General features: G+C 52.3%; 1 protein-coding gene across 1 annotated transcript in view; it reads left to right on the forward strand.

Annotated features, from left to right (window-relative positions):
- The first annotated feature begins 201 nt into the window (after positions 1-201).
- Positions 202-12425, forward strand: part of EPCIP (exosomal polycystin 1 interacting protein) — a 51032-nt gene continuing 38808 nt past the window's right edge. The window contains exon 1 of the mRNA XM_073670821.1: positions 202-390. The gene's annotated coding sequence lies outside the window, so the exon portion shown is untranslated. The remainder of the gene's footprint in view (positions 391-12425) is intronic.

The following is a 12425-nucleotide window of genomic DNA, read 5'->3' on the forward strand; positions in this document are numbered from 1 at the left end:
ATATATATATATATATATATATATATATATATATATATATATATATACTGTACATCTATATTTGGTGCTGCCTACAATCCAGTATGTGTAGCGCGGGGTCTAGAAATAATTAAACTCCCAAGTCATTAGTCAGACAGGCATTTCAGAGACTGGTAACCTTTCCCAGCTCCTGCAGGGAGTGTTTCCCAGGAATGCAAAGTACAAATCAAATCTAAACACAGTCATTTATCAAGGAAAACATTGGAAGGTTCTCCCGGTGATCGGCACTGCCCATTCTCCATGTGCCAAAGTCTCTGGGATGGGAAGGAGTTTTCAGGCTGAGAGAGGCTGGGATTAACTACGACTCCAAGTGGATACCTGAACCTTATCTGAAGGCTGCGGAGCCCCAAGGTTAGTCCAATATACATACATACAGTCTGTGTTCTTCAAGACTGCAACTCCCAGCATGACCCATGACAGCTGCAGCCTGGTGGGAGTTGTAGCCTGCTAACAGCTAGTGAAGCACAGGTTGCTGACTACTGGATACCAACTTTCAGGGTTGATAATATATTATATATATTTATAGCATGAAGGAAACAATATCCAATATAAATGCAATTCATTGATTTAGAAACAATAGCATTAAATGTGCAGGTTCATTTTTTACAGTCTATTCGCCCCGAGCCAAATGGGCATAATGACGCCTGGCACCTGCCCAGCTGGTATGGGACTACAAGTGCCAGGACGCACTGACTGGTGGAGACTGCTAGGAAAAATTAGCAAGCTATAACTGTATATATTTCTATATTGTATATGTTCGTAATTTCCTTATTTTTTAGCATGTTTAAAATGGCTTGTCCACGTTATCCAATACTAGACTGACCTCACCGGCAGAGAACTATAGATACTATATATATATTTATATTTAGCCTCTCTACAAAATAACTATGAATATAAATACATCATTGTGCGTGGCCATACTGGACGTATATAAACAGTTCAGCTCCTATAGCTAATGTCTAGAGCCAAGGCAGCTCTTCCTTCCTTTCATTTCATTTCCTTTCTTTATTTCCTTCCTTCCCTTTCCTTCCTTTCCTTCTTTCCCTTCCTTCTTTCCTTCCCTTTCCTTCCTTCCCTTTCCTTTCCTTCTTTCCTTTCCTCCCTTCCTTTCCTCCCTTCCTTCCCTTCCTTTCCTCCCTTCCATTCCTTCCTTTCCTCCCTTCCCTTTCCTTTCCTCCCTTCCTTTCTTCCTTCCCTTTCATAACTTACTTTCCTTCCTTTCCTTCTTTCCTTTCTTTCCTTTCTTTCCTTCCTTTCCTCAATTTCCTTCCCTTTCCTTTACTTTCCTCCCTTCCTTTCCATGCTTTCCCTTCCTTCCTTTCCTTCCTTCTTTCCTATCCTTCCTTTCCTCCCTTCCTTTCCGTCTTTCCTTCCTTTCCTCCCTTCCCTTTCCTCCCTTCCTTTCCTTCTTTCCTCCCTTCCCTTTCCTCCCTTCCTTTCCTTCAGTCCTTCCCTTTCCTCCCATCCTTCCTTTCCTTCCTTCTTTCCTTTCCTTCCTTTCCTCCCTTCCTTTCCCTCTTTCCTTCCTTTCCTGCCTTCCTTTCCTTCTTTCCTTCCTTTCCTCCCTTCCCTTTCCTCCCTTCCTTTCCTTCAGTCCTTCCCTTTCCTCCCTTCCTTCCTTTCCTTCCCTTCCTTCTTTCCTTTCCTTCCTTTCCTCCCTTCCTTTCCTTCTTTCCTTCCTTTCCTCCCTTCCCTTTCCTCCCTTCCTTTCCTTCATTCCTTCCCTTTCCTCCTTTCCTTCCTTTCCTTCCCTTCCTTTCCTCCCTTCCTGTTAAATAATTAATAATTGATAATCATTTTTCTTAAATCTGAGTTCTATGCCTCAGCCATCGTGTCTACTTGACATGCTCTATTTGTGTGTGTATTTTTGGTTCACTACCATATGTAGAACAGGTGTCCATACGACTGGCTATAAAAGCCCATGGTACAGAAAGGGGGGGCTCTCTTGCTCTTCCCACCCCACAAGAAGAATCTTCATGCTGAGACGTATCTGACATGTAGGCCTGGACATGTGCTGGATAAAGACATGATTTACCAGCCAGGATCCAAGGAAAGATGGGTGAATCTCAACCATTAAGCTAATTATGGACAAATGGACAATTACTTTATAACTAATTATTGTATGTACCTGCTGCAATTTGATTCTTTTTAGTGGACAATCCAAGAATAAATCGATACATTTTTTATAAGAATATCGTGATATTGATACTTTGAGAAGTCCTCAGTAGAAAAAATAATACAGAAAGAGTATTATTTTACACTTCCTTTCTGTGATGAACCTGTAGCCGCCATCTTGGTAATGATAAATCATATCCAGGGATGGCCACACTTCAGCAGCCCCCACCCTTGGGACCTTCTGTTAAAACGTCAACTAGATAGTTTCCCCCCATCCAGGCTCCTGTAAGATAAGAAGCCTACTTAACACTTGAATGCTAGGAGCTTCAAAGACTTCGAGAGGAAACACAGCCAGCAGGGGGGGGTGCTTCGTCTATCTGTACCTGACCATTTGTCCCATAGGACTAGTTTCTTTGTCTGTCACAAGCATGGAGGCATAAGATATAGAAACATGAATAGTACACGCATGTTGCGTGGGATGGGCCAATAAAAAAATATCACGGCGTCCCGGAGCCATTGCGCACACAAGCCTCCGCGGTAGACGTTTGTACGTGCTCTGGAAGCCAAGATATAGCGCGGAGCCATTCCTGAGGACCGTATGGTATCATAATTGATATCAAAAGGTCGGTTACGGCGGCCCGAATCCATGGGAACCCCTGGGGGTATCATGAGACCATCCCAGAAGAAGTTATTGGGTTCCATAGAATTTGGGCTTCTGATCGAAGTTAGACCTGAGGGTGGAGACTGAGCCAGCTGACCTCACCAGCAGTGGGCGGGACGGGGCAGGTAAGATAGCAGGACAGACAAGAGACAAGTCAGTCTTGACCCAAGAGTGGTGTGCTGAACATCTGAGCACCAGCTGAGGCCACCAAGGGGAGGAGCAGTTTGACCATGCGGTGGTAGGCCTCAGCCTGTAACAAAGAACCGTGCCTGCGACCGCAGAATCCTCTCCCTGCGTCACAAGAAAATCAAGAAACCGGTAACTGATATGCTGTGGTGATTCTGTGTGTTGTATTCCATTGTTGTATAGTTTAGCCTGACCTTATACCTGTGTATATTTAGTTGTATATCGTGTATCTAGTGTATTATTATAATCAATTACCTCAAGTAATTGTGGGCCTGCCTTTTATTCTGCATAACGAACGCACGTCCGTGTGAGCTCGGCTCAAGCCAAAAACGCTACCCAGGGTTGGTTCCTGACCCGATATAGGCCCATTCACGGACTGGGCGTATATCTAAAATAGGGACTGGTGGCAGCATACCAACTGGGGATTGGGGAAGGCTGGTAGTGACGGTCGGAGGTTCAGATATATATATTCCTGGCGCGGCCAAGGAAGATATATATACCGCCCTCACTACAGAGGGCCCCGATACCCAGTAGGTTACAGGACAGTCTCCCTGGCGACCGCTTATCCTAGGTGCAGTTCCTTGACTGACCTGAGGCTAAGAGGGCGCTAGCGAGTTGTGCTGTGTAGTGACGTTACGGTTTAGTGACGTTGAAGGGATAACACACTACCGTGTTCCCTGCGCTGGTTGCAGCTTCCTGGCACTACTTTCTCTAGGTGCAGTACCTTGACTGACCTGAGAGGTAAGGGGGCGCCAGAGAGCTGCACCCACCGGCCGGCTTTCATCACATTGGTGGCAGAGCGGTGGGATTGCAGAATAATAGTGTTGTGGGACCCCTACTCCCAGGCACTAAAGACTGCCAGTGGTAACTTCCACTGCTGGAGTCTTAAGGTCAGCCCAACGTTAGACGGTCAGGCTAAAAGTATAACAAGGTGTGTGCAAACTCAGGGTTGCAGCGGTGTCGGTTACCAAGATGGCAGACGGCACCAGGAGCAAGACCCTGCAAGAGGCTAATGCTACGGTCCGTGTGGCAGGAGGGGAGGACATTGTTACTCATGGCGAGGAGGAGTCCAGCCCGGGCACCTCAGGGAGCCAGTCCCCAGTATACGGTCCCGCAGTGGGCTGCCCACCACCTACCCAGCCCAGCCTGTCCAGATCACAAGCCCTTTTACAAGCGGCTATGGCAAGTCTCCAGTCTCATGGCGATGCCGTCTACAAAACCCTCCTGGCAGCATCAGAGAAGGCAGCGGAGGAGGAGCGTGCAGAGCGGGCTGCGGAGCGGGCTGCGGAGCGGGCTGCGGAGCGTGAAGCTGCAGAGCGCCGGGAGGCTGCGGAGCGTGAAGCTGCAGAGCGCCGGGAGGTTGCGGAGCGTGCAGAGCGAGCTGCGGAGCGCCAGCACCAACTGGACCTGGCCCAGCGGGGGCTTCCGCTAGAGCAACCAACCCATCAGGAGACCAAGTCGTCCAAAGTCCGAGCTGAGGACTTCCCTCTACTGGAGAAGGATGGGGACCTGGACTCCTTTCTGGTGGCATTTGAACGGACCTGTCTTCAGCACCATCTGGCCCGGGATCAGTGGGCCAGATACCTGACCCCCCGTTTGAGGGGTAAGTCCCTGGATGCCTTGGGGGACTTACCTGCCGGGGAGGTACAGAACTACGACTGCATCAAGCGGGCCCTGATCCGGCAGTACAACCTCACTCCCGAGTCGTACCGCCAGAAGTTCCGGAGCCTGCTGCGTGGCCCCAAGGACACCTGGACCGATCATATGCGGGCGCTGTTGAGAGCCGCAGAGCACTGGACCTCGGGTCTAGCGCTTACTACCCGCCAGGAGGTCCAGGAACTGTTCGTCACGGAGCAGTTCTTGTGGAACTGCCCAGAGGACCTCCGACAGTTCCTCCGTGACCGAAAACCAACAGGGGCTTCTGCTACAGCCGCCCTGGCAGACGAGTATGCCAATAACAGGGCGCCTGAGCTGAAGAAGTCTGCCAGCAGCACCTGGAGAGGGGGTAAGCCCAGTCATGCCCCTGTTTCCCCGGCCCCTAGAACACAAGGGGTGTATCCCCCTGTTGCCCTCTCCAGGCAAGGACCAGACGTAAGACGTTGTCATCTATGCAACAAACCAGGACACTTTAGGGCTGAGTGTCCCCAGCGCCAAAAGACCCCATCCCAGTCCCAGAGAGCGCCCAATGTTTTGTGTGTGGGAGGGGGTGGTGGTAGGTCCCTGGACAACATCCAACCCGTCACCATAGGCCGTTCTGCGGTCATGGGACTGCGGGACACGGGCGCTGAACGAACACTGGTACGGCCTGAGGTGGTGTCCCCCCAGGACTTGGTACCAGGAAAGACTCTTTCCGTCTCCGGGGTTGGAGGCGTGGAGCCGGCACTTCCCGTTGCCATGGTGTATTTGGACTGGGGTGCCGGAAGGGGGATGCGGGAGGTGGGAGTAACGCCAAATATTCCCGCAAATGTTTTATTAGGGACCGACTTGGGGCGTCTAGTATCGCAGTATGTACCCTCTGAACCCCCAAGTTCGGCCCCCCAAGAGTGTATTGATTTGTCTGCTGCTAATGCCAACCATGTTGTATGTAGTGTGTGTCCTGCTGAGGAGGAGGGAGTGAAACCTGAGGGTAACACCTGCACAGACACAACACAAACAGGGTTAGTGAAAGCAGGTGGGGAGTGTGGGGATGCCCGCAGAGGTGCTCAGCCGGCGTGCCGTGACCTCTTGTCCTCCGGTGAGGGAGGGGGCGGGCAGGATTCTGTAGAGGGAAGCTCAGGGATGGAGAGGGGGGCAGCTACCGGCAGTGTAGGGCTCCCAGGGGTATCCAGGCTGCTGAGTATAGGCCCACTGCAGGGGGAGGAACAGGCCATGGGAGGTGGGGGTGTCCCAAGAGAGGAGCCGCCAGGTAAGACCCCAGGGCAGGAGTTCCCCACATCCGAGATGTCCAAAGGCCTAGGAAGCCTGCCTGATCGGGCGGCTTGGTCAGAAACAGAGGGGAAGCAGGCACTACCCACGGTCACAGCGGTCATAGCCGCTGTCACCAGGAGTGGGAGCGCCGGAGCCCAAGGAGCCTTGCAGAGGTCCGACGGCTTCCCCACTTCTGACCAAGTGTCTGCCGGGTCAGACAGCGGCCAGGTGACATGCCCGGAGGGGCTGACGGAGGATGTGGCAGTTTCGTCGATTCTGGCCACATCAAGTCAGGAATTTCAGGCTGCGTTGGAAGCAGACGACAGCCTGAAAGCTCTCAAGGAACAGGCGGCACAGCCTCCCATGGAGTCAGACTGCGAGCGTGTGGTCTGGGACCAGGGACGGCTGTACCGGGTAACGGTCCAGCAGGGTTCACCGGAGGCGTGGCCCAGGGACCGACAGTTAGTGGTACCCTATCCGTTCAGGGCGGAATTGTTGCGGATCGCACACGAGATTCCGATGGCCGGACACCTAGGGATCGCTAAAACCAAGGCCAGGATAGCTCAGCATTTCTACTGGCCTGGGATGGGAGCCGCGGTGGGTGCCTACTGCCGTTCGTGTGACACCTGTCAGAGGGTGGGGAAGGCGGGGCCGCGCCCCAAAGCCCCACTGGTAACTCTGCCAATCATCGAAGAGCCTTTCTCGAGGGTTGCTGTGGATCTTATTGGACCTCTGTCCACTCCCAGCCACTTCGGGAAATGCTTCATACTCACGGTAGTGGACTATGCCACCCGGTACCCGGAAGCGGTAGCTTTGTCGTCCATTCGGGCCGACAAGGTGGCTACCGCCTTACTGGAGATCTTCTCCAGAGTGGGTTTCCCCCAAGAAATGCTCACCGACCGAGGGACCCAGTTCATGTCGCGGCTGATGGAGTCCCTCTGTAAGCAAATGCAGGTGCAACATCTGGTGGCCAGCCCGTATCACCCACAGACTAATGGCCTGTGTGAGCGGTTCAATGGCACCTTAAAGCAGATGCTTAAGATGTTGGTCGACTCCCACGGGAGAGACTGGGAGCGTTACCTCCCACACCTCCTATTTGCTTACCGGGAGGTTCCGCAGGCCTCAACGGGGTTCTCCCCCTTTGAGCTCCTGTACGGGCGACGGGTACGGGGCCTCCTGGCTCTGGTGAAGGAAGCATGGGAAGGGAATTTGGCCACCCCCGAGGTGTCGGTCATCGAGTATGTCGTGCGCCACCGGGACAGGATGATGGCCTTGGCAAAGCTGGTGCAGGACAATATGGCCCAGGCCCAGGCCGACCAGAAGCGGTGGTACGACCAGAATGCTTGTGAGAGGACCTACCAGGTGGGTCAAAAGGTGTGGGTACTGGTCCCCGTACCACAGAACAAGCTTCAGGCAGCCTGGGAAGGTCCCTACTTCGTGCACCAGAAACTCAATGCCGTCACCTATCTGGTCACCCTGGATCACGCCCGTGGAAGGAGGAAGGCCTTCCACGTGAACATGATGAAGGCTCATCATGAGCGGGAAGCGACTGCCCACCCAGTGTGCAACCTTCCCGAGGAAGGAGAGGTAGAAACCCTCCTGGATCTGCTCACCCAAGCCAAGGCGGGTGGGTCCATCGAGGATGTGGGGGTTGGCCACCAGCTCACGGAGGACCAACGGTCCCAGCTGGGGACCACCCTGCACCCCTTCCGGGGGCTGTTCAGCAGCCTGCCCGGAAGGACTGAGATGGCTGTCCACGACGTGGACACTGGCGATCACCCGCCGATCCGGCGTTCAGCATATCGGGTCTCTTTCGAGGTGCAGGGAAACATGCGCCAAGAGATAGACGAGATGCTGAAGCTGGGGGTGATCCAGGCATCCAGCAGCGCGTGGGCCTCGCCTGTAGTCCTCGTACCAAAGAAGGACCGAACTACACGGTTCTGCGTGGACTACCGGGGGCTCAACGCTGTAACGGCCACCGATGCGTTCCCCATACCACGCATCGATGACCTGCTCGATCGGATGGCCGGGGCTAAGTACCTGACCATCATGGATCTGAGCCGGGGGTACTGGCAGATTCCTCTGACCCCCGCGGCAAGGGAACGCTCTGCCTTTATCACCCCTTTTGGACTGTACGAGTCCACAGTGATGCCATTCGGCATGAAGAATGCCCCTGCCACTTTTCAGCGGATGGTCAATACGCTGCTTGAGGGACTTGAAGGGTACGCGGCTGCGTACTTGGACGATATTGCAGTCTTCAGTCCCACTTGGGAGGATCACCTAGAGCACCTGCGGCAGGTGCTCGGTCGGATCCACCGGGCAGGCTTGACCATCAAGCCGGAAAAGTGCCAGCTGGGCATGAGTGAGGTCCTCTACCTGGGTCACCGGGTAGGCGGGGGGGTTCTGAAGCCAGAACCGGGGAAAGTGGATGCCATCGCATCCTGGCCCACTCCTAGGACCAAAAAGCAGGTGATGTCCTTCTTGGGGACCGCCGGGTACTATAGGAGGTTCGTCCCACACTATAGCACCCTGGCCAAGCCCCTGACGGACCTCACCAAGAAGAAGCTGCCCGTCGCAGTCGACTGGACAGTCGCCTGCGAGACAGCTTTCGGGGCACTCAAGGCCGCCCTAAGTAGCTCCCCTGTACTGCAAGCTGCCGACTTCGACCGGCCGTTTGTGGTACAGACCGACGCCAGTGACTTTGGCCTCGGTGCTGTGCTAAGTCAGGTCAACACGACAGGCCAGGAACATCCTGTCTTGTACCTGAGCAGGAAGCTACTGCCCCGGGAGGTGGCTTACTCCACGGTGGAAAAAGAATGCCTGGCAATTGTATGGGCCCTGCAGCGTCTGCAGCCCTACTTGTACGGGAGCCATTTCACCGTGGAGACGGACCACAACCCCCTCAGCTGGTTACACACGGTCTCTGGGTCGAATGGCAGGTTGCTACGCTGGAGCCTCGCTCTCCAGCAGTACCACTTCTCCATTCGCCACAGAAGAGGCCGTGACCACGGTAACGCTGACGGGTTATCCCGGCAAGGGGAGGGTGCAGAAGGACGCACGGGGGAACACAGGAATGTGCTACCCCCTCGCGCCCTCGTATAGGGGGAGGTGTGATGAACCTGTAGCCGCCATCTTGGTAATGATAAATCATATCCAGGGATGGCCACACTTCAGCAGCCCCCACCCTTGGGACCTTCTGTTAAAACGTCAACTAGATAGTTTCCCCCCATCCAGGCTCCTGTAAGATAAGAAGCCTACTTAACACTTGAATGCTAGGAGCTTCAAAGACTTCGAGAGGAAACACAGCCAGCAGGGGGGGGTGCTTCGTCTATCTGTACCTGACCATTTGTCCCATAGGACTAGTTTCTTTGTCTGTCACAAGCATGGAGGCATAAGATATAGAAACATGAATAGTACACGCATGTTGCGTGGGATGGGCCAATAAAAAAATATCACGGCGTCCCGGAGCCATTGCGCACACAAGCCTCCGCGGTAGACGTTTGTACGTGCTCTGGAAGCCAAGATATAGCGCGGAGCCATTCCTGAGGACCGTATGGTATCATAATTGATATCAAAAGGTCGGTTACGGCGGCCCGAATCCATGGGAACCCCTGGGGGTATCATGAGACCATCCCAGAAGAAGTTATTGGGTTCCATAGAATTTGGGCTTCTGATCGAAGTTAGACCTGAGGGTGGAGACTGAGCCAGCTGACCTCACCAGCAGTGGGCGGGACGGGGCAGGTAAGATAGCAGGACAGACAAGAGACAAGTCAGTCTTGACCCAAGAGTGGTGTGCTGAACATCTGAGCACCAGCTGAGGCCACCAAGGGGAGGAGCAGTTTGACCATGCGGTGGTAGGCCTCAGCCTGTAACAAAGAACCGTGCCTGCGATCGCAGAATCCTCTCCCTGCGTCACAAGAAAATCAAGAAACCGGTAACTGATATGCTGTGGTGATTCTGTGTGTTGTATTCCATTGTTGTATAGTTTAGCCTGACCTTATACCTGTGTATATTTAGTTGTATATCGTGTATCTAGTGTATTATTATAATCAATTACCTCAAGTAATTGTGGGCCTGCCTTTTATTCTGCATAACGAACGCACGTCCGTGTGAGCTCGGCTCAAGCCAAAAACGCTACCCAGGGTTGGTTCCTGACCCGATATAGGCCCATTCACGGACTGGGCGTATATCTAAAATAGGGACTGGTGGCAGCATACCAACTGGGGATTGGGGAAGGCTGGTAGTGACGGTCGGAGGTTCAGATATATATATTCCTGGCGCGGCCAAGGAAGATATATATACCGCCCTCACTACAGAGGGCCCCGATACCCAGTAGGTTACAGGACAGTCTCCCTGGCGACCGCTTATCCTAGGTGCAGTTCCTTGACTGACCTGAGGCTAAGAGGGCGCTAGCGAGTTGTGCTGTGTAGTGACGTTACGGTTTAGTGACGTTGAAGGGATAACACACTACCGTGTTCCCTGCGCTGGTTGCAGCTTCCTGGCACTACTTTCTCTAGGTGCAGTACCTTGACTGACCTGAGAGGTAAGGGGGCGCCAGAGAGCTGCACCCACCGGCCGGCTTTCATCACACTTTCCTTCTTTCCTTCCTTTCCTCCCTTTCCTCTCCTCCCTTCCTTTCCTTCTTCCCTTCCTTTCCTTTCCTCCCTTCCCTTTCCTCCCTTCCTTTCCTTCATTCCTTCTTTTCCTTTCCTTCCCTGCTTTCCCTTCCTTCCATTCTCTCCTCCCCTCATTTAAGATAACAATTACATTAGAATCTATCTGACCACCATCAATCTGAAGAATAGGGTTCTCAAAGTTCCCTGTGTGAATGGAGCGCTAGTGGGCATGTGCGACCGCTGCCTGCTGCCTACAGGAGTGGTGGTTGCACATCCTCAGTAATACTTCATTCACACAGGTGACTTTGGGACCTCTGTTCTCTGAACCAGTGAGGTCGGACACTCCTACAGAATGTATCAGACCTTGGTTCTGTCATTTCAGCCAGGTATGTTTTATTTAGAAATGCTATAGCGAGAGACCTGTCACTCCAGAGGAGCAAGGCAGGGAGAAGACACATCTTGGACTAGTCATCCAAGTGGCATAGTCCACGGCCGGCTTTTCAAAGTACTTTTCTCTGAAATACCAGAAACACCAAAGAAGAGGCTGTTTCTTGACGATCCTACCAAACAAGCCATTTTTCATTTAGGCTATGTGCCCACGATGCAAAAATCCTGAGCGTTTCTGCATCTCCCTGGCAGAAAAAAACGCATGCGGATTGTACATGCGGATTGTACATGTGTTTTCCTGCCAGGGACAAGCGGAAGTGAAGCGTTATTCACATGCATTTCCGCATGCGGGTTGACAAGCGCTTTCCAAGCGATAAGCATCACTTGGAAAGTGCTTGTGACAACTAGGTCACACTATATAAATCCATGCAAACAGCATGGATTTATATAGTGTGACCCGAGAGAGTGGTTAAAAATAAAAACATAAATATATACTTATCCTCCAATGCCCCGCGCTGTCTTGCTTCGCTCGGTACCGGCTGCCGGCAGCAGTGGATTGAAAGACCTGCCGACGTCAGCGTCGCGTGACCCCTCACATGACTCTGACGTCAGCGCAGGTCCTTCAATCCACCACGAAGTGCCGGGAAGCAAGGAGGAGCGCAGCGCGGGCCGCCGGAAGGTATATATACATTTATTTTTTATTTTATTTTTTTTTTACCGCTTTTTTAATGGTACCTGCGTGTGGATGAGACTCTCCTCTCCTCTACACCCGGGTACCATCCACACATTAGAATGCGCCAATTACGCAAGTACAGATGCAGTCTTGCGGAATTGGCGCGTTCTAATGCAAGTCAATGGCGGCGAAAACGCAGCACTTCCGCAAAATAATTGGTAGTGCTGCGTTTTTTTCCGCAATGATAATCCGCAGCCAAAATTTCCGCAGCATGTGCACAGCACATGGGGATTATCATTGGGGAACATGGCAGACCTTCTACTATGCGTTTTTAATGCGCTTTCGCAGCTGCAAAAACGCTGCAGAAACGCATTAAAAACGCATCGTGGGCACACAGCCTTAGTCTTTTTCTAATTGTACTGTCTCGAACTTGAACATCCTAACTGAGGACTTTAGAGTCTGAGCTGTAGCTCTTGGGGAGGGGGTGGAAATTTCTATTAGCATTGCACAGTCTGACCTTAGGGTGAATTTGCTGGGACGATCACTCCAGGGAACATTTTCCACATGTGAATAATCTTTCCCAATGGAGGATGGAGAATGACCAACTCCAAATTGTTTGTAAACGGCCTTGTTACCCTTCTCTTATTGATGGGCGGGAACAGTTGTTTCTTTAAGATAATTGATGACATCTTTCCTCCTTGGCAAACACGTCTGAATGCTCCATGTCTGAATGCTGCAGACCAGCAAAACTGCCAAATATTCAAGGGCATTTGATTAGCATCACCTGGCTGCTACTTGCCATCTTATGGAAGCAGTCCTGATATGTAAACACTATAGAATT

Source organism: Phyllobates terribilis, unplaced genomic scaffold (genome assembly GCF_046119375.1).
Source record: "Phyllobates terribilis strain yellow unplaced genomic scaffold, ASM4611937v1 Scaffold_2__4_contigs__length_985480577, whole genome shotgun sequence".
Taxonomy (NCBI): domain Eukaryota; kingdom Metazoa; phylum Chordata; class Amphibia; order Anura; family Dendrobatidae; genus Phyllobates; species Phyllobates terribilis.